We start from the raw sequence: 20,755 nt of genomic DNA on the forward strand, positions 1-20,755 counted from the left end.
CGGAGGGAGGCGCACGCGCGCGGGACGGAAGGACCGCCTCTCCCACCGAGAAGGAGGAGGAGCGACCGAGGGAAGTGGGAACGTGGTGACGGCCGAGCTGACGGTCCGCAGGAGTGGCTGCAGGTAGGGGGAAGGTCCACTGTGCACCCTGGGTAGTCCGAGGGTTGCGCGGACGGTGCAGAGGCACCGGTATCCTAACAGTTCTATTTTCAGCTTTTCCTTGGCTCTCCAAGAGTAGATGGTCTACTTTGATATCTGTCTTGTTCAGAGAGGGAACTTTGTTGTCCAGCCTCTGTTCAAGTTAATCCATATGGCCGCCTAGTGATGTTAGTTCCTGTCCGATATCCACCAAAGCAATCTGAAGCTCTGTGTGGAACATGGTCTTTATATTGGGAAACAGGTGCTTTGTCTTTCTTTTGTAGACACCAGTGTGCTCACTTTCGACTCGGATTCAGAGTGCGCAACGTGGCAAGACTGCACCTTCTGAGGGTGAGGGTCTCGCATTACACCTATTAAAGTAGTCCCGGGCCCATTGTGAAAGGGTTTTGTGGACATGGGTGTCATCCTCAATTCTTCCCCTCAAAGTTAGGTGGATGTAAGAAATGGAAAAACCCACTTAAACGTGTTTTTAGGCAGTTAGCTCCGTTCAACCAGGGATCCGGTCTCTGATGTGGCCATCTTGTTCATCTCCGTGCATGGGCCCCCCTAGACCTGTCATTTTAATATTATTTTTGTAATTTTACAAACTTATCCAGGACACATTTAAAAAAAAAAAAAAAAACATTGTGTATTGCCCGTACAGGTGGTCCTCGCTTTTCAACGTTTCCCGTTTCGACAAACGGCATATGCAATGCTTTATAATGCATACCAATGGCAGTGTTCCGATGCCAAAATGCCTCATCCAATGCTCGCCGACTCTCATATCCGAATCTTTACAATACAAACCAATGGGCAGAAAATGGATTTCACTTACGACAATTCACTATCCAACGCTATTTACAAGAACGCATTGTGTTGGATAAGTGAGGACTGCGGTTTGTATATATTTATATATACGAACACAAAAAGAAAAAAAGTGGGTTTGTTGAAAGCACACCAAAAATATGTGAAAGTACAAAATTAATTTTATTAGCAATACAAAACACAAAAATAATATTAAAATATACCTAAACACATACTAAATGAACACTGCTGAACCAAAGAATACAGAATAAAAATGTAGGGACCCAAAGTATGCAACATGCAAAATACTCTAGGTATGATAATGCAAATCCAAGGGAAAATAATTTCCCCTGGAAATGCAATGGAGATCGGCCGATCAGCAACACATAATAATACAAATGACTGAAAAAAACAATATCTACACAAACCCAAGTAAACACAGAAAAAAGAGCAACAATGAAAATATAATGAATGAATACCCTAGATGCTGTGTAGCCAGAAGGTGGTGGCTAAAGCCTGGCAGTTATACTAAAGAGCCAGAGAAAGACAGAAAATAAATGTCTAAAATATGCAGAGGTGGGGTCCCCTCAAAGTCTGAAATGTAAAAAATGAGTCAGCAGAGAAAACAAGGGAGAAAAACAATGAGAAAATACTGTAACTCCCTAATGCCACAGCTAGGTGTAACTGATATAAGCTGTGGCAGACAAAAATGATAGTGTCCCAAAGGCTACCATGGAGCAAGGAAATTTCCAGATACTTGCTATGATGCTGCACAAGACATCCGGAGACGGGAGTCCAAGATAGAGGTAAGTAAGAGGCAATGCAAGCCCCCGGCATCCCCGCTCACTGTTAGCATCAGGCAGCAATCATACAGCAGTCACAGAGACCGGACAAAACAGCATCAGCAGTAAAGCTCCAAACAAGGAGATGGTCAGCACGGTGCATCGGTGGGACACAGGAAAGTGAGTGGTATAGATACTCCAACGGCCGTTTCGCCGTAAGGCTTCTTCCGGAACTTTTACATATTTTTCGTGTGCTTTCAACAAACCCTCTTTTTTTCTTTTTGTGTTCGTATATCATATTGGGTTGTTAGCACCGCCAGAGGGTAAATTTAACCCCTACATCTGGCCTAGTGATTTATTTTGATTTATGGGGGATGGTTTTGATTGCGGCACCAACTCTGTGTGTTTGTTATATATATATATATATATATATATATATATATATATATATATATATATATATATATATATAGATAGATATATTAATTTTGGGGGGCATATTCAGAACTAGTACATTGGCTTTTATAAAGAAGTGCGTCATCACTGAAGTAGATGCTAAAGAATTACTGACGTACAATATCGGTTAATGTTAATAGTACAGTCCCTTCAATACCCAGGCATTTTTGTATGCAACCGTTTTAGTAAACCTTTTATACAGTCTCTTCTCGGTACAGAAATGTTTCACTATGGAATATTTGTAGGCATTTTACTAGATTAAATGTAACGCGCTGTTTACCATCACGAGTAATAATTTTGCTACCGGCACGATTATTTGTTAAATATCCTTGGGGAAGGAGTTGCTTATTTGTAATGTAACTGTCTTAGAAGCAGGAGAACTTGGTTCAAATTCTTAGTGCATAAGACTGCACTGTGTACGAAACTTTCCAAAACCGATTCCTGACAAAGGTTCTGGGAACTGGTTCAAGGGCTAAAAGTTTCTCGGTAATCACACATTTCCGCCATCAATTAGCTTTTTCGCCAAAGAGCCGCAGCACAATTTGCAAGTCATTTGCATGTTCTCTGCTTCTCTCCAGAAAAAAAAAATCATATTGATGGGAGTTAGCAATAGCTTCATTACATGAAAGGCTTAGGAAATGTTGACTGTACTGTGACTGAGCTCTGAATAATTTGTGACTTTTTTGTGTGAAAAAAAGGCCAATTTTGCATGGATAGTAGACGACTTTGCACATCTCTACTCTGGGGTCTGTATTTCATATCTCAATAACACAATGTGTAGCTCTTTGTACGGTGCAGTGCTTTGTACGAAAAAAATAGTATTCTTATTGTTTCTTCAGAGACCTGATAGAGAGAAATCGGAAAACTTTATAAGAAGCTAAAATAAAAACTGAGAATCAAATGCTACTGTACATAAATTACAAAGTTGCACAAATGATAAAGCTGGTTTTAGAAGATCAGCGTCGTCCTCACAACAACAAAAATAACTTAATATTGTTTCAAAGCAGGAAACTAAGGTTCAAACACAATGTTTTCGATTAAGGTAATAATTAAATAAAATACAGGCTAAAATATAGATTGAGTTTTTCACGAGGGAGTGCACCACTAAATACCTGTAGTTCTTACCCGGTTACATAGTTACATACAGTAGTAGATGAGGTCGAAAAAAGACATATGTCCATCAAGTTCAACATATGCGAAATGCTAAAAAAACAACTGGCAAACAAAAGGATAAAGGACATTAATAAGACTTTTAATTTACCTAGAAACCTGGTTCTAAAGCACCACTGTTGTATATGAAGGAAAGAAAACGGAGCATAAATAGAACCTGTGTAATAGAAAAATGTCACTGGAATGAAAGGTTATGACAGGGTAATGACCCCCTGCTTTGTAAATTAACGTCTTGGCGGTGGCTCAGCATTTATATTATGGCAGGAGGCCATTATTCTGCCATAATGTTCCATTCCGATGATATTATCCCCTTAAGTACATAATAGGCATATCCGCAACGCTGCTGTGTAGAACTGTAATGTTTCAATTCAACATGTGGCGTAGCTTATGTCATAGACTCAGAGCAAAACCCAACAAGGTATTAATTAATCCACTGTAACAACTGCAAACTGTTATTTAACCCTCTCCTCCGATTTTATGATATGGTGCAGGCCATTTTGGTTTTAACCATGTGCGGTTTCACATACATGATCAATCTGAACCCACCATTCTTTATTTTCACAGTGAAGTAACTTTTGCCCTGTAAGGAGTATTAAAGAATTTCACTTGAATAGATCTGTTTCTACTATATATTGAGAATGTAAAATGTGTGGATATCCTTACTGGCATTCATCATGCTGTGCGAAAATGTGATTCTGTGTCTTTTCAAATAGAACAGTTTCATTTTTTTTAAAATGCATTGCGATAAAAGACTAGAGATTGGTAAATGATAACAAGTCTTCAAGATTTTATTTTTTTCGTGAATGAGAGTGCTGAAGTCATATGACCGTATATGCATTTGGCACCTAATTAAACTGTAACGATGTATGGGCTACTAGGATTTACCACAAAATCAGGGCCAGTTTGATGGCGGTGCCGTTGGTGCACTGAGCCCCGCACTACAGAGGCCCCACGCTCTTCCCTACAGCGGTTAAACCGATTACCGGGGCAGAGTGCGGGGCCTCTGTAAGTGCCTCTTACCGTCTATCCTGCATCTCTGCAACGTTGTGACATCGTATGACGCCACTGCGTCCCGTTGCCATGATGTTGTGACGTCATACTGTATGACGCCGCAGCGTTGCTGAAATGAGGAGCAGGAGGAGATGCCGGTGCAGGCAAGAGACCCCCGCGCTCTCCCCCCGCACCGAGCCCCACTAAATTTCAAGCCGGCTCTGCAAAACTGACACATTATTTAAAAATGTAATTGCAAAAATTGTATAATTCCCTTTGCTATGAACAGGTTAGCTGGCTTGGCAGTGAAGTTCCCCTATTTTACAAATACTATGTTACGATAATCACTCTCCGATCAGTATTCCTATCATTGATTTTGTTGGACTCGTAGATTGCTTGGCAATGAGGTATCAACACTTTTTTTTTCTTAACATGAGCAATATCCACAGATCCAAATCCATTATTGTCTCCGATTTCATATGTCATAGTTGATACGTCAACTACTAGGTAGAGGGAGTGGCTCAGTGAGTAAAAACACTGGCTGGCACTGAGGTTTGAAGCAGGGGAACCCGGTGTTGGCTCCTTGTGACCTTGGGCAAGTCACTTTATCTCCCTGTGCCTCCGGCACCAAAAAATAGATTGTAAGCTCCACGGGGCAGGGACCTGTGCCTGCAAAATGTCTCTGTAAAGCGCTGCGTAAAATGTAGCAGCGCTATACAAGAACATGCTATTATTATTATTATAACTATAGCTACTAATATTACAAAAAATGATTATTGATATGTTTGAATTCACTTTTAGTTAAATGATTCCTGCCTTTAATCACTTAAGTGCCAAAATGGCTGTTGCACCAAGGATTTAACCAGCCCTTGATATGATACAAATATGGGTGCTAGTCCTTGCTAAATGGGTGCCATTCACCCATGTGGGAGCTTATCCCATACTCAAAGGTTTAAAGCAACTATCGTAACTCCAGGCCACCTGTGTGATAATGAACCGGGTAAAACATTTCTCTATTATTTCAAAGTTGCCAATATTCCTGGGTTACTCTGCTGACCTGTAGTTGGTTTACATGTATGCTATTCCATGCTATGCAATTTTATTGGGCACATCTTCCCAGTGTATGGGTTTTATCTCGAATTCGATTGGATTTTCATAGCTAAAAGGATGACTTTGTCCCTATGTAAATAATGTATCCCCATGTTTGTCCACAATTTTCTGAGTCTAAGGTTTAAGAACCGTTAGGAAATGGGCTGCCTATGTGGCCCAAGTTGTTCTTATCTGCCATCAGCTTCTTTGACCGCATGTTTACATATTTTTATAAATTTCAGGTGAACATTCTGTGTTTAATATTATTTTTTTCCTATGGCTCCTAGAATTACACAAATAATGACAGTCTCAGGAGAAGGGACTCTTCTGTAGACCATTCAGTCAGGGACATTCAAGCACAGAATATGTTTTTAAATGCATTGGGCATCTCTGTGCATAGTAAAGAGGTTAAGCTAGAGCACTTGATGACGGTGTACAGTGTGGCCCTTAGCCTGGAAAAGACTATCGAAAAACCTCCTCAGTTCATATAATGTTTGTAGAACAATCGCCACATCTCTTCTTCTGACTGATTACTCAGTGGAAAACAAATGACAAATTTCATATGTCTGACCTAACTGCACCCTGCAGATCCAACAGACTGTAATTAACTAGCAATGTCAGTTAGCTCGTGTTATACAGCAGAATCCTTATCTTGGAGATATGTACAAATGCAGCTCTCTTGGATGCAGTATCTTTAATATGAAATTGCTGATGTTACCATTGGTAATACTTAAGGTTACATTGTAAATGCATGTATGTATGTGTATATGTGTATTATGTGTTGTGACTAGTCACTATCTCTAGTTGCTGGATTAGTGTGTCTTGTAGACTTACCAGCCTACAGGAGGTTAACCTCCCCTGCAGAGGCTTGTTGCAGGTACAGCCGCAACTAATTATGTAGGCTGGACTCCTGTATCAACAGGGAGTTAAAAGACAGCTAGTGGCCTGCACACAGAGAGGTTGATTTTCCCCAGGAGTGGGGAGAGAGATTTTGGTCTGGCTACCTGTTCCTGAGCCTGCGAAGTGAGGCCAAGAGGCTATGGGGACTGCCTAGACGACTGTGCCTAGGACCTGCAGGATCCTGCAGCCATGAACAGGGGGAGCCACGAGGGCCAGAGAATCGTCACGAGGGCGTGAAAGAGTTAAAGGGCGTGAATGCTATGGAAGCAGGGCGGTCCCAACAAACAAATAAGGACTAAATACGGTATATTTGGATGCCTGAAGTCTGTTGAACTTGTTGCTAACAGGTGGGTTATTTAAAGCTGGGAAGCAGTTTAGATAGCCAGCTAATCAGAGAGTGACCTACTGTGAGTTAATCTCCTGAGAGGAGTAGGTGTTCTTTTTATGATTTGTTTTCTTAATGGGACGGTGATCCTATTATGGTGTTTAACCCGTGTAAATAAAACTGTAACGGTGTGCTCACCACAAACAAGGCATGACCACGAGGCCGAGGTGGGGATTTGGTAAACACCAACCCACAGCCACGAGGGTGCATCTTGAGTGTAGATTGGTCGAGGTAGTCGGGTTGGGGTAGGAGAGGTCAGGATGGTCAGTGATACTTGCCGTGGTCTGGATAGGAGAGGTACGGATCGTTGCAGGTACTTTGCTAAGGTCGGGATTGGAGAGGTGTGGATCATCGTGGGTAAGCCAGGGTCAGGAGCGGAGAGCGGAATCCAAAAACAGATAGGGTCAGGCAACAGAGATCAAGATAGGCTAGGCTCAGACGGGGCAAAACTGTGATGAACACAATGCACATAAACCAAGTTTATGCTCAGCCAACGAGTGAATGGAGAGCAGGGTAGAAGTAGGAGAGTAGCACCAATGAGAAGGCTGCAGGCAGGGGAGTTACCCGTAAGGTGTGTTGTGAGTGGTGGAGGAGGAGTCCAGCGCAGGTGTGGAATGCAGAGTAGATGCCAGGTTAAGAGTAGGTAGGTTAAGTGCACCCATGATGTCACGTCGTGGCGGGACCAGCTGAGCTGGTTCTAAAGTTAGTACGGGGTGGCGCGCGCGCCAGGGCTGGTGGCTGGTGTTCTCGCCCCCACGAGTGTGCGCATGCCGCGTCTCAGCGATGCTATGCTGCGGGTGGAACCTGGGAGAGGGAGCAGCAGGACTGGCACCTATGTCAGCGCGGACCTGCGCACGTTCCTGGGCGAATGAACGGCATCAGCACCACCACTAGAGACGGAGCGGATCGAGACTCCCTGGGTGGGAAGTGGTGAGTTGTTGTGTAGGCGATTGTCACGAATCCTCACAAAAACCCTGTATAACGAACTATAGAGTTTCCTGCCTTAATCTCGGGGGAAAAGACCCTGCAATGTGACAGAGGCATCAGAGTGTATGTGTATATGTATGTATGTACTGTATGTATGTGTACTATACATGTGTATATGTATGTATTATATGTATAAAACAAAAAGCACAAGCGCATGCCCCATAGTGTATTATTGTTTTAATACATATACTAGGTTGAAGAAACCTTCAAAATGCACACTCACAAACAAACATGATATAATCGCAATGTTCAAAAACCTGATGGCAGGTGGGAAACTCTGCTTAGCTGTATTCATGGAACCACACTGGAGACAAGAGGTCTCCCTGCTACAACCTCCAGTCTGGGCGGCCTGCTACAACCTCCAGTCTGGGCGGCCTCAGTCAGAGTGTAAAAACCTGTCCTAGGGGAGCAGGGGAAAGGCTCCAGCAGTGCCGTGAAATGAGCCGCATACGGTGTTCAACAAATCATGTAGAAGCTGGAAAACAACTGAGCAGGGGAAGCCCAGATTTTGTCCGTGATCAGGGGCGTGGCTAGACGCAGTGCATAAAATGACGTGACTGCAGGATCCACCAATCAGAGAGGCCCTATGCGTTTCGTCGCATGACAAGCAACTTCCTCAGGGGAATCTCATAATTTTGTGTGTGTGTGTGTGTGTGTATGTATTGTGATACAATCACTGTCCCTGTATAGGCTGGAATGTTGCAGATAGTGTTTGTTCATCTTACAGGGGTTAATCTCCCCTAGAGAAGCTAGTTCAGCTGCAGCTAATCAGGCTGGACTCCTGAATCAACATGAGTTTTAAAAAGTAAGGAAGTAACTACACTGAGAGAGACTGGTTTTCCTAGAGAAAGGGGAGAGAGTTCTCCACAGCAATGGAGCTGGATGATAGCCCCTAGCTCGCTGGACGATGGTTGCAGAGCGTGCTGGGACTGCCTCGATTGTTAACCCCAGGAAGAAGGGACGCAAAACTGCGCTGAAGCAGGGAATGTCCTGTCCTTAACATTGGACTTACAGAGGAGAGATTCTTTGAGCTCTCTTGGGGCTGTGCTCTCTTGGGGCTGAGCTCCCCTAAGAATGAAGGACGCGAGACATCGCTGAAGCGGGGATGTCCGGTCCATAACCTTGGAACTACAGAGGAGGGATTCTCTAAACTCTCGCAGGGTCCAGAGGGAATTACCTGGAGCCCCAACAGTAACAGAAAAAGAGCTAAGCAAAACATTAATGTACTGAAGACTGTTGTTGCATATGCTAGGGCATGTTTTAAGCTGGGAACCAGTTTAATTGGCCAGTGCCGTTAGAAAGGGCTAAAGGTGTAGTTAGTTTTCCCTAAAGGGTATAAGTGTAATTTTTATGTTTTGTTTCGACTTAAAGGGACGGTGGACATGTTCATGTATGATTTAACCCTGTAAATAAACCCCCTGTAGAGAAATACAATGTTTCTGGCTTTTTCTGGGACTACAAGATACTGCAACGTGATGTGGGGATCACAGAATATATACACTCTGGCCCGTGCTGAGTTGACATTACCAACTGCTGGGCGGTGGGGGCAGAAGAGCACTGAGGACCATGTGAGCGAAGCAAAGTGGCACAGGAGAACAGCCTGGGAGGATCGCGTCCCAGTGGTCTGACCCAAAAGTCGTGTCTGCCACTGCTACAGAGCAGATCCTCCTGTACCGCCCTGCTCCGCTCTCATGGTCCTCAATGTGGGCTAATAGAACACTTGACACGCAGCTGGGGAGCGGTGCACTTCATCACGTGTGCGTCCAAGAGGGGGGAGCCAAGCTCCATGGCACAGAAGAACTGCGCGTGCGCTCTGTAACCAGAGCGGGGATGCGCGCACGCACTGGTGCCAGAGCGGAGGTCTGTGGTGATGCAGGTAAGGAGGGAACACGTCGCAAAGGACGTGTTCCCTGATTCCTTACACTTTTGTTGAAAGCAATATATGCTCTGTTCGTTATTTTAAATTTGACTTCTCTCCAAGTTTCCGATGCTGTCAATTTATATACATTCGTTAATACCACTAAGAGTTCATTTACAGTATGTCCTGTATGTCTGAGAAGTCTTTCTGCATGCTATTAAAGGTGTTCTGTACTATTTGCTCGTGGCCATCAACCCTCACTAAATTGTACAGTTCCAAAATACTGTGTCTATTTTCTCTTGTATGGTTGAAGTAGTCATCAAATCTGTTCTGTATTATATCTTTCCTGTTATTTTATATATATATTCCATAGTCTAGCGCTTGGATATAAGAGAATTAAGGAGTTTGCGGTAACTCTTTTTTTGTACTTCGTTCCTGAAAAGGGATACATTTTTTTTTCCTCTCTTAAGTGGTCGAGACATTCTCTATCCCTTTTGTCTCCCAGATTTTAAAGGATTTTTACTCTTTTTCCTGGTATAAATTCTGGGTTATCCAATAAAGGCAGATCTCTATGTATCATATGGTAACCCCATTTTTTCCCTTGTTTCTCTCCAGGCTATTATCGTGTCCTTTATTATCATTTTGTGTCTTATACTGTAGTTTGTGGTGCTATATCATTCCATTTCACATGCAAGATTCCTTTCAGAGATAATGGTTTTACCAATTGTTTCTCTAAGACAATGGATGAATAATATTTTTTCCCCCAAAATCCTGTCTCCTATACTGTATGTCGGAGAGACAAGCGAGATTGTAGTTTCACAGATCGGGTAACTTTATGCCCCTCTACTCTTTAGGTAGGCACAACTCTTTCTGTGCTAGTCTACTTTTTTTTTAAATTTTGATAACATTTTTGTCATGGTTATATTTAATTATTTTAGTATATACTTCTTTAAAAAGTATTATTATTATACATAGTCATGTCTTACAATGGCTCATGTACCAACATCATTGTCAATTGCTGATTGGATTTGCCATGTGACTGAATACTCGTGTTTGTTTGTTTTTTCAAACTAACCCCCAAGTAAAGTTGTACGAAATCAGGAATGAAAACAACACTCACAAGGGCACTAAAGGGTAACCACCATAATTAATTTGTTCAGAGTATGTTTTGAACAATGTCCTGACTATATATCGTATTGAATACATGTGTAGTAAAAAACGAAAGTAAAAGCATACATGAATGCGTAAAAGCATACATACATACATACAGTCACTATATAGGCTGGAGTGGTGCAGTTCATGTGCTTTCCAGCCTACAGTGAGATAACCTGCCCTGGAGAGGCTTGTTGCAGGTGCAGCAAATCAGCTAATCAGCCAGGTCTCCTGAATGAGAGGGTAGAGAGAGAGGGACTTGTCCCTAGCCAGGAGGAAGCTGGCTGGCACAGTCCCCTAGGCTTGCTGGAAGTGATCGCAGAGCCTGCTGGGACTGCCTGGGTTGCACACCCAGGAAGCAAGGATGCAAGTCTGCTATGGAAGCAGTGCTGTGCTGTCCAGGACATTGCATCCTTGACTCCCGATCCTTGACCGAGTCCTAACAACAGATAAAGACTAATGTATATTTGGGGGCCTAAGGACTGTTGATACTGTTGCTAACTGGGTGGGTTATTTAAAGCTTGGAACCAGTTGTAAGGAATCCGCTCCGCAGTTTACTGGTTGCCTTACCTTGCAGACGTGTGCAGTCCTGGAGCACCTCTCCTGATGTTTGCTGCAGCCTGGATTCACTCACCAAAGCTATACACACTCCCTCTGGTATCTACTGCAGCTGTGCAGCCTATCACTGCAACCTAGACTTGCATTCATTCATTGGAGCAGTACCTTCACACCCCCCTCCGGGGATTGGCCCGCTGGCCTTTAAGTATTGTCTTCCCATAATGCTCCCTGCCGAGCATAGTCCTTCCTGGATGTCACTATCTGTTCTGCCACAAGCCCTCGCTTGTTCCTGTCTCTCATGCTGAAGCGGAGTATTCTCCTTGTTGTCTGCAGCTCCAGGTTTCCTAAGGCCGGCTGCTATATTCACGCAGCGGTCTGCTCCAGTCTCCTGTGTTGTAGCTGAGTACTCTTCTTGTTCACTTCAGCTCCTTGTTTCCTGTGACCGGCTGCTATATTCACGCAGCGGTCCACTCCTGTTCTCCTGTGCTGAAGCAGAGGTTTTCGTCCCTGCGTCCCTCAGCCTCCTGGATTCCTGCACTGAACGGATGTTTCGTCCCTGCGTTCTTCAGTCTCCTGGATTCCTGCACTGAAGCGGAGGTTTCCCTGTGTATCTTCAGCTTCCTGGTTCCTGGGGCCTACTCTTTCCCTAATCTAGAGAGGCCGTGTCCTGGTTCCTGCGCTGAGACAGAGGATTCCCTAGCCCGCTCAGGACTCTTGCGCTGTAGCACTGGTGCACCCGTGCAGCAAAGCGGTGTGCTACTCTGGTCTGCCTACCATCTCCTGTGACCAGTACCATGGGCCATGGTCGTCGCTCGCGCAGAGGCCAACCCCGCGCTCCTAAGCTGAAGCGGGGCTCTCCTGACTACCTGTTACCGAACTCTTGCCTGAACAATGTTTATCCTGATGTCTCCTGTCCTGACCCTGGCTTCTACAACGACGACGCTGTCTTCTCCAATCCTGATCCTGCGACATATGACTACGAACTGCGCAATCCGGATCAGCCTGCGCGGTCTCAGGTCGGTGCTTTTACAACCCCACCTCAGCCTCGCGGTCCGGTCCTGGTTTGTGGCGAGCAGAACCCTGACAGTATGCTCGGCCGCACAAACTCGGACCGCCCTGTGGTGAGGGTTGGTAAGTTTCTGTCTGAAAGCCTGTCCCAGCCTGTAAACCAGTCCCAGTGTGAATACCAATTTCTATGTGAGAAAATACCCCTGATTGAAGATCTGATTGTGTTTGTAGGTTTAACCCCTTTGCAAAACAAATGCCGTAATGATCTCATGATGAAGGTTTACCGCCTCCGGGACTTAAAACAATCGCTGGCCGCTTGTATTTGCTTTCCTGGTTACCCTTTAACTTGGGAAAATGTGTACCCTTTAGAATTGGACGACGCCCAAAAGGAACTCTCTTCCCTGGCCTTGTCTTTAGACATTTATATAGCAAAAGAGGACCCTCTCCTCATGTTGGCTGATGCCCAAAAAACACTCCATATCCTTTCCATGACATTGGACATTTGCATAAAGGAACAGGATCCTCCCCTCGCCAGCTTCGCTGCCGCTTGGCTGTATCCCTGGTCTACCACGGATCCTTGCCCTGAGTGTATGCCCGGGTTCCCTGACACCAATGATATGTTTTCGTTAACCCCTGCCGATCAGTCCTGTGAGGTCCCCCTGGAGAATACATATGTTGCTCTACCCAGCCCTAATGTTCTTGTATCAGAGAATAAGTTCATTAGTTCTCCTATTTCTAGCTCAGAAGTCCTTTCTCTAGGTCTTGAGGGTTTTCCAGCTTTAACCCCTGCCGAGCAGTCCTGTGAGGTTCCCCTGGAGAATACATATGTTTCACTAGCCAACACTAAGGTTCTACTATCAGAGAATAAGTCCCTTTGTTCCCCTATTTCTAACTCCGAATCTGTCACTCCAGCTCTTGAGGGTTTTCCAGCTTTAAACTCTGCTAGGCAGTCCTGTGCGCTTTCCCCGTCAGAGAAAGAATCCCTAAGTTCTGTTCCCAGGGTCATTTCTGTATTAACCCCTGAGGGGCAGCTCTCTGAGTTTCCTTTGGTAAATCCCTGATCTCTGTCAGCCATGGTCACGCCCCTAGCTTCAGAGGAGAGATTCCTGGTCTGTCCTAATACAGAGAGAAGATTACCTATGTTTTACTCTCAGGCATTGTCTGCATTAACCCCTGTAAATTCTTGCTGCCTCCAAGTTAATGCCTTCGTTTTAGCCTCAGAGAATGAGTCCACAAGTCAGACAGCAGAGGTTGCATTGAGGGATTCCCATAACCGTACGGAGTCCCTAGATATTCTTTGCTATAAATCCCCTGCTTCAGCTCAAGTTTCCGCAGTTTCGTCTCCGGAGACTTCGGCTAAAGTTCTGGTTCCTGATAAATGTATTCAGGAGTCAGGTTTTTCCCTAAGCTTGCTCGCAGAGTTCCTTCTCCCGGGTGTTTCGCTGAACCAGCCTGTCGCCCACATAGCGGTGATCCCTGCTTCAGCGCATAGTTCCCACATTATGGAGTCTGCAGTAATTTCTGGTTTCCCAGACATTCCTTACCAAATACCTACTTCAGAGACCAGTACAGTTATGATTCACCCCCGTGTACTGTCTGAGTTCTCCTCCTCTTTAAGCTTAGGGTTAAAAGCATACAGTAGTCTGTATGTCCCTCCTGGGGTTCATATTATGTTCCCAGGAATGTTTGCTGACGCACGGTTTTCTCCCCAAAGTGACACTTTTTCATATAGATTAGTAAAAAGCTTGCACACTGTATCCCTTTTCGCTGAATTGTGTCTTACTAGTTTTGAGACTCTGAGAGGTAATGATTCTCCTTCTGATTCTGAAGCTCTTCCTACAAGGAGTATCCTGATTGGGGGTCCCCCTGATTTCTCTGTCCAGGCTAATTCTCCAGGGATCAGCATATCTGTGGTCACTTCCTTAGTACTGTCTGAGGTCACCATGCATATATTACAAGTCCTGGGGTTTAAATCTGAGCTATTTAGCTGTCCTGCCTTTGCTGAAACCCAGTCCCTCAGTACTGTGTCTAAATATGCCCCAGCAAACATGGGGTTACTCTGGGAAGAAATGAAAACTCCTGTCTTAAAGGGTATTTTTTCTCACATGTCCAGCAAATCTAGAACCTCAGTAATTGTTTCTAAGTCAGTTATCAATACATCTGATTTTTTCTCTAATCAAACCCAGATACCCTCACTATCGGTTAGGAGTCCTGTGATCAGAGATTTTGCACTAGAAAACACACCAATTCATGTTTTTGTCAGGTTAGGTACCCCTGTGGTTAGGGCCATTGCAGTTTCGGAAAAGACTCCTTGTACTCCTAAGGTGCCTGTCATTAAGAGTTTTCATAGTTCATACTTGCTGCTTGTTGATTCTCAGGGCCCTGTCACTGAGGTACAGACTTCAGCTTCTGATGTTAGCTTCCCTCCCACCACTACCCTGGCTCTGCCTTTTTCTCAAGCTACTGATTTAAAGATCCCAAGGACTATTCCTGATTCACTGACAATATTATCTCCCAATGAAGATTTCCCAGTATTGGAGAGCTCTACTGTTGTTTGCTTCTCTGCTCCTGCTAAACCATGGTTTTGTCCCTCGGAATTTTTGGTTGCCCCTGTTATTTCCTCTCAGTTGGAAATACTCTGTACGTATCCCAAGATTTCGGTCCCTATGCCTGGTTTACTGCTTGCCTTGTCACCTTCCATACCAATACCGGGAGATGCTTCCAACCAACCTATACCCTTACTAACCATTACCTGGGAGCCTTCTAGAGGAAAAATTCCTCGCAAATTCCAACATGCAGTGGTCAGCCAAGACTTTTTCTGTTACAAAGTTCCTCCTGGTGTATTCGATCAACTATCAGGGCCGCTGATCCTAGAGTCCGGTTCATTTATTAAAGACTGGGCTTCCTGTAGGGGTTCTCCTGCAGTTTCTGCTCTGGAACCCTCTGGTTCTTCACAGCCCTGGATTTCCAAGTCATTTTGCGAGGCGAGCCATGTACCAAAGATGTTTCTTCCATCAATCTCATATCCTAGAACTGTACTCACCAAAGAACTGCTCGTTTACGGATGCCCTTTCCACCTAAAGAATTTTAGGAACAACTCAATGTCCCCAAGACCCATGGATGGTCCTGTCTGGCCGCAGTTCTCACCGGGGGGTGGGGGTACACTAAGGACTAACCACGAGTCTCTGGACCACGACTCTAACCCCAATCCTAGACGGTTCAGCAACAATTCCCGGTCCCCCAACTCTAGGTGTGCTCATGTTCGCCCGGAGGTCTCGCGTGAAGGGGGGGGTACTGTAAGGAATCCGCTCCGCAGTTTACTGGTTGCCTTACCTTGCAGACGTGTGCAGTCCTGGAGCACCTCTCCTGATGTTTGCTGCAGCCTGGATTCACTCACCAAAGCTATACACACTCCCTCTGGTATCTACTGCAGCTGTGCAGCCTATCACTGCAACCTAGACTTGCATTCATTCATTGGAGCAGTACCTTCACACCCCCCTCCGGGGATTGGCCCGCTGGCCTTTAAGTATTGTCTTCCCATAATGCTCCCTGCCGAGCATAGTCCTTCCTGGATGTCACTATCTGTTCTGCCACAAGCCCTCGCTTGTTCCTGTCTCTCATGCTGAAGCGGAGTATTCTCCTTGTTGTCTGCAGCTCCAGGTTTCCTAAGGCCGGCTGCTATATTCACGCAGCGGTCTGCTCCAGTCTCCTGTGTTGTAGCTGAGTACTCTTCTTGTTCACTTCAGCTCCTTGTTTCCTGTGACCGGCTGCTATATTCACGCAGCGGTCCACTCCTGTTCTCCTGTGCTGAAGCAGAGGTTTTCGTCCCTGCGTCCCTCAGCCTCCTGGATTCCTGCACTGAACGGATGTTTCGTCCCTGCGTTCTTCAGTCTCCTGGATTCCTGCACTGAAGCGGAGGTTTCCCTGTGTATCTTCAGCTTCCTGGTTCCTGGGGCCTACTCTTTCCCTAATCTAGAGAGGCCGTGTCCTGGTTCCTGCGCTGAGACAGAGGATTCCCTAGCCCGCTCAGGTCTCTTGCGCTGTAGCACTGGTGCACCCGTGCAGCAAAGCGGTGTGCTACTCTGGTCTGCCTACCATCTCCTGTGACCAGTACCATGGGCCATGGTCGTCGCTCGCGCAGAGGCCAACCCCGCGCTCCTAAGCTGAAGCGGGGCTCTCCTGACTACCTGTTACCGAACTCTTGCCTGAACAATGTTTATCCTGATGTCTCCTGTCCTGACCCTGGCTTCTACAACGACGACGCTGTCTTCTCCAATCCTGATCCTGCGACATATGACTACGAACTGCGCAATCCGGATCAGCCTGCGCGGTCTCAGGTCGGTGCTTTTACAACCCCACCTCAGCCTCGCGGTCCGGTCCTGGTTTGTGGCGAGCAGAACCCTGACACCAGTTTAGCTGGCCAGGGACAATAAGTGAGGGAGCTGATGTTTAGACAGTATCCAGATAGGAGTAGGCTTTATTTTTATGATTTGTTTTACCTTAAATGGACAGTGGGACTATTATTGTGTTATATAACTCCTGTAAATAAACCCTGTATAAAAAAATACAGAGTTTCCCACTGGGGTATATTATAGCTACTTTATACCAGAAGGCAGTGTGCACCTTAAACTTTTTCTTCTCTAAACTTATCTTCGGCTGGAGCACGCCACCACCAGGGCAGATTTTCTTCAATCTGCAGACGGAGAAGGAACTCTGGAGCCGTGAGTAATTTTCTTTATCCAACTGTGTGCCGGATATGACAGCAGGAGATTTGTGGGACTGGGTGGAGCGGCTCCGTGTGGCTCATGTTGTGGGGTTCTTGGGGCTGATTCTCCCTTCCCTCCCCCCCCCCCCTTCCTCCACTACCTGTATTACTAGTCCATGGATTTACAAACGGCTTACATACAGTGTTATCATTTATATATTGGATTGCTGCAACCTCCTGGATTAATATATTATATTCATGTTGATGGATTGTTTTATTGAGAGAAGGAGTGGCTTAGTGAGTAAAGACACTGACTGGCACTGAGTTTGGAGCAGTATATATATATATATATATATATATAGTTATACGTTACCGTTCCAAGGATTGGTAAACAAGAGACAGCACTCAATGTTGAAAATCAAAGTGTATTAGTGAAAGCAAAAATACATCCAGAAACCCAACGTTTCGGTCCTACAGAATGGGACCTTCCTCAGGGTATCCCCCTGAGGAAGGTCCCATTCTGTAGGACCGAAACGTTGGGTTTCTGGATGTATTTTTGCTTTCACTAATACACTTTGATTTTCAACATTGAGTGCTGTCTCTTGTTTACCAATCCTTGGAACGGTAACGTATAACTACATTCTCTATATGGGACGTGCACCTGTGGCTTACCAGCACCTATTGGAGTGCCAACTGCCTTATCTGACTCTATATATATATATTGTCATGACAATATATATATATATATATATTGTCATGACAATGCTTTTTTAATTCACATTTCTTGTCATATACTGTATTGATGTCAAGGACAAGCATCTGTCAAACTCATTTCCCCTATATGTGTGGTGTCTCCAAGACCCTAGATATGTCATAATCATTCCCCCTATGAGGTCTCCCTCATATTCCCAATTATTACATGCTTTATATGCCTTTTGAATTTGACTCTCTCCCGTTCTAGATTTTTTTAGAATTCATGCAGCTTTTATAAATCAACTATGGTTTTTTTATACATGCATATTTGTATGCCCCTTTTCAAAGGTGTTTTAATTGTATGCTTTCATGCTGCATTTTTATATATTATATCATATTTGTCTACAATAGCCCCACATGTGTGATCATGATTTTATATTTGAAAGACTGATGTCTATATCAGAGCTTGCAATGACTCTATTGAAACAGCTGGAACAATCAAAGATTCAATTAAGACTGATACAAAAGGACTCTTACCCCGACCAATGTACATCACTGAGGAAGTCAGATTAGACGAAACGCGTTTGATGTTTTGGCCACTCTAAGCCACCGTAGTTCACCGAGGATCAGGAGCTAACTCATAACAGCAAGCTGACAGAAGTCTAGAGGGGTGCATGTGCACGTGTATGCTGACACAGAGTGGAGGAGACTGCCTGCTGGAAGATAACACAACAAATGCACCATGACCCTACAGCAGAGGAGCGCTGACTGACCAGAAAACAGACGCTGGCAAGCTATGCACAATGCTCTTGTGTATAGTCCGTTTGTGAGTGTGCCCTTATCTTTTATCCTTTTACTATTATTAAACAGTGTTATTCTATGTCCCTCTCTCCTTTTTATCTCTGAAGCCTGAAAAGTGTGAAGAAACAATTACAGTATAAAGGTGACATCAACCACCAATCAACATCAGAGAAGATTTTCTGACAAGTGGGGACTCATCTATTTTATGTGGGACATCTCCTAACACAGGAAACTGTATGTGAGTGCTCAAATTGCTGGGTTTATATTCACACACCTTATACCTATACTCACTAAGCTGTGTGGTTCTTTCACATTGTATGCACATAGTTTATTACTTATTTCTTCACTAAGGAGACCACGTGTTTCCCTGCGCTGAAGGACTTTATCTTTTTCTCACAAATTACCTTTGGGAGGAGCTGGAATCACCTCCCTGGACCTCAGCTGCAAGATCCATAGGTTCACTTAATCAATTCACTGCTTATTCACCCATTACGTTATTTTTGGTTGGCGCTATTTATATTTTTTGCCGTCTTTACTACAAGACAACATTCTAGCCATTTATTATACACGGTCATAAACTGATCATACTTCTATTTTTGCATGTCTCATGTTTTCTGCAGATCCTATATTTGCCTCAGTCACCTCTGTTGGCAGGCACATCCATGAATCCAGCTCATCATTGAAGAAATAGGTGCCGATAAATGAATATTTATTTTTGTGGCACTTAGTGCTTATCTAATTAAATATTCTGTCATTTTGTGGCAGCATCAAAAAAAATCTGATAAACAATTTCTCACATTCACTGTGTTGCAACTGAGAGATCTGTGCAACCATAGATAAGGTACATTTTTACTTGTCTGTTACAGATATTGGTATGTCTCATTGGATTGTCTGCACAAAGCTCCTTTGAGTAATAGTCCCAGAAATGCTTAGGGATGAGAACAGCTGCCAAATTAACCCAAAACACAAGATTTATAAAGTTCTGATATTGGCTATTGCACCTCAATCTCGTTAACTGTGCTGTGCTACCCCTTATTGGAGCTTAGTGAATCCTGACCCTTGACGCTAAAATGCACCTACCAAGAGAGACTTTTATGGGGTTATGCATTAACCCTTTGGGTACCACAGGACGTAGTCGCTATGTAATGTGGACAGGCACTTCAGAGGCTAGGGAGTGACTACCTCACGTCATGCCCAATGGAGGATTGCATCTTGCGCTCCATGAGAAAGCAATCTGCCCAGTGATGAAATGGAGGAGGACTCCTCTTTCATTTCCTGCAAAATGGCCCCCTCGGTCACGTGACTGCTATCAAAAGCAGTCATGTGACCACACTGCTGGAGTCTCTGTGGCACTTAGATTTCGCGACCGTACCACTTGCCAATTGGGGCAATTTAATGACTCCCCCCCCCGTGATTACTTATTAGCATGTGCCTTTTGTGATCCTAGGTAAATAGACCCCAACATTTCTTAATGTTCTTTTTAATTTATTCCTACATAGAGGAATTGAGATTTAGAGTATGATTATTATTAGGGACAGAATAACAATTCTAGAGAAGTTTATTTTATTTAATTTTTTTGAGATTCACATTTGTAACAATGATTTTGCAACTCATTTAAAACTACATATCTAGTGTTAACTTCAAAACAACTTTGGTTAGGATTCTGTCATTTTTGGGATAACTGCTAATAAATATTTTTTTTATGTTGGCTGGTTAGTCATTTCTCTGGATTGTGTGGTTTGTTCTGATAGATGTCTGAACTGTAATAGTATGTCTGCTATTTTCAGCTGCATTCAGAACACGAGAGAGTCATATAAATAATGTTTTTGCGGTTTCAGCGAACTGTTTGTGCTGCACCAAACATTTTTGTGATTTTTCTATTCCTTTTGGAAATATATCCACCAGTAGAAGCTGCAACTCCATTGGGATAATAACATTACCACTTTCTGTTCGTTGAGAGTAGCAGCCATCTTTTCTTCTCATCGGCAAAGAAAAATATAAATATCACATGATGGTGACACTGGTTTAAACCCATGTAATTTGATTCATGGCTAAACACATTTATCCATCTCTAACCAATGTCTACACGAGTGCAAGATGTGCTTACAGTGAGTGTAGTAAACTTTAAACGTTTCTTTCCCCTCCCAATTTAAAGTCCCATTTCTCTGTTTGGTCCACTAACATGGGGTGCTTGCTTGCTTAGTTAGAATATTAGAAGAATATTAGAATATTATTATGGGGCAGAGCCATATGGACCAAAGAAGGAACAAATAGTTAAG

At 44.1% G+C, this 20,755-nt stretch overlaps 1 protein-coding gene and 1 long non-coding RNA gene across 2 annotated transcripts in view; both read left to right on the top strand.

Annotated features, from left to right (window-relative positions):
* The window catches only part of PDE11A (phosphodiesterase 11A), a 441,965-nt gene that overhangs the window by 173,121 nt on the left and 248,089 nt on the right, over positions 1-20,755 (top strand). The window lies entirely within an intron of this gene.
* LOC142498553 (uncharacterized) lies at positions 18,101-20,058 on the top strand. Its single transcript, XR_012802472.1, has 3 exons — positions 18,101-18,501; positions 18,584-18,714; positions 19,097-20,058. It is a non-coding gene; the product is annotated as an uncharacterized LOC142498553 (long non-coding RNA).

Source organism: Ascaphus truei, chromosome 7 (genome assembly GCF_040206685.1).
Source record: "Ascaphus truei isolate aAscTru1 chromosome 7, aAscTru1.hap1, whole genome shotgun sequence".
Lineage (NCBI taxonomy): Eukaryota > Metazoa > Chordata > Amphibia > Anura > Ascaphidae > Ascaphus > Ascaphus truei.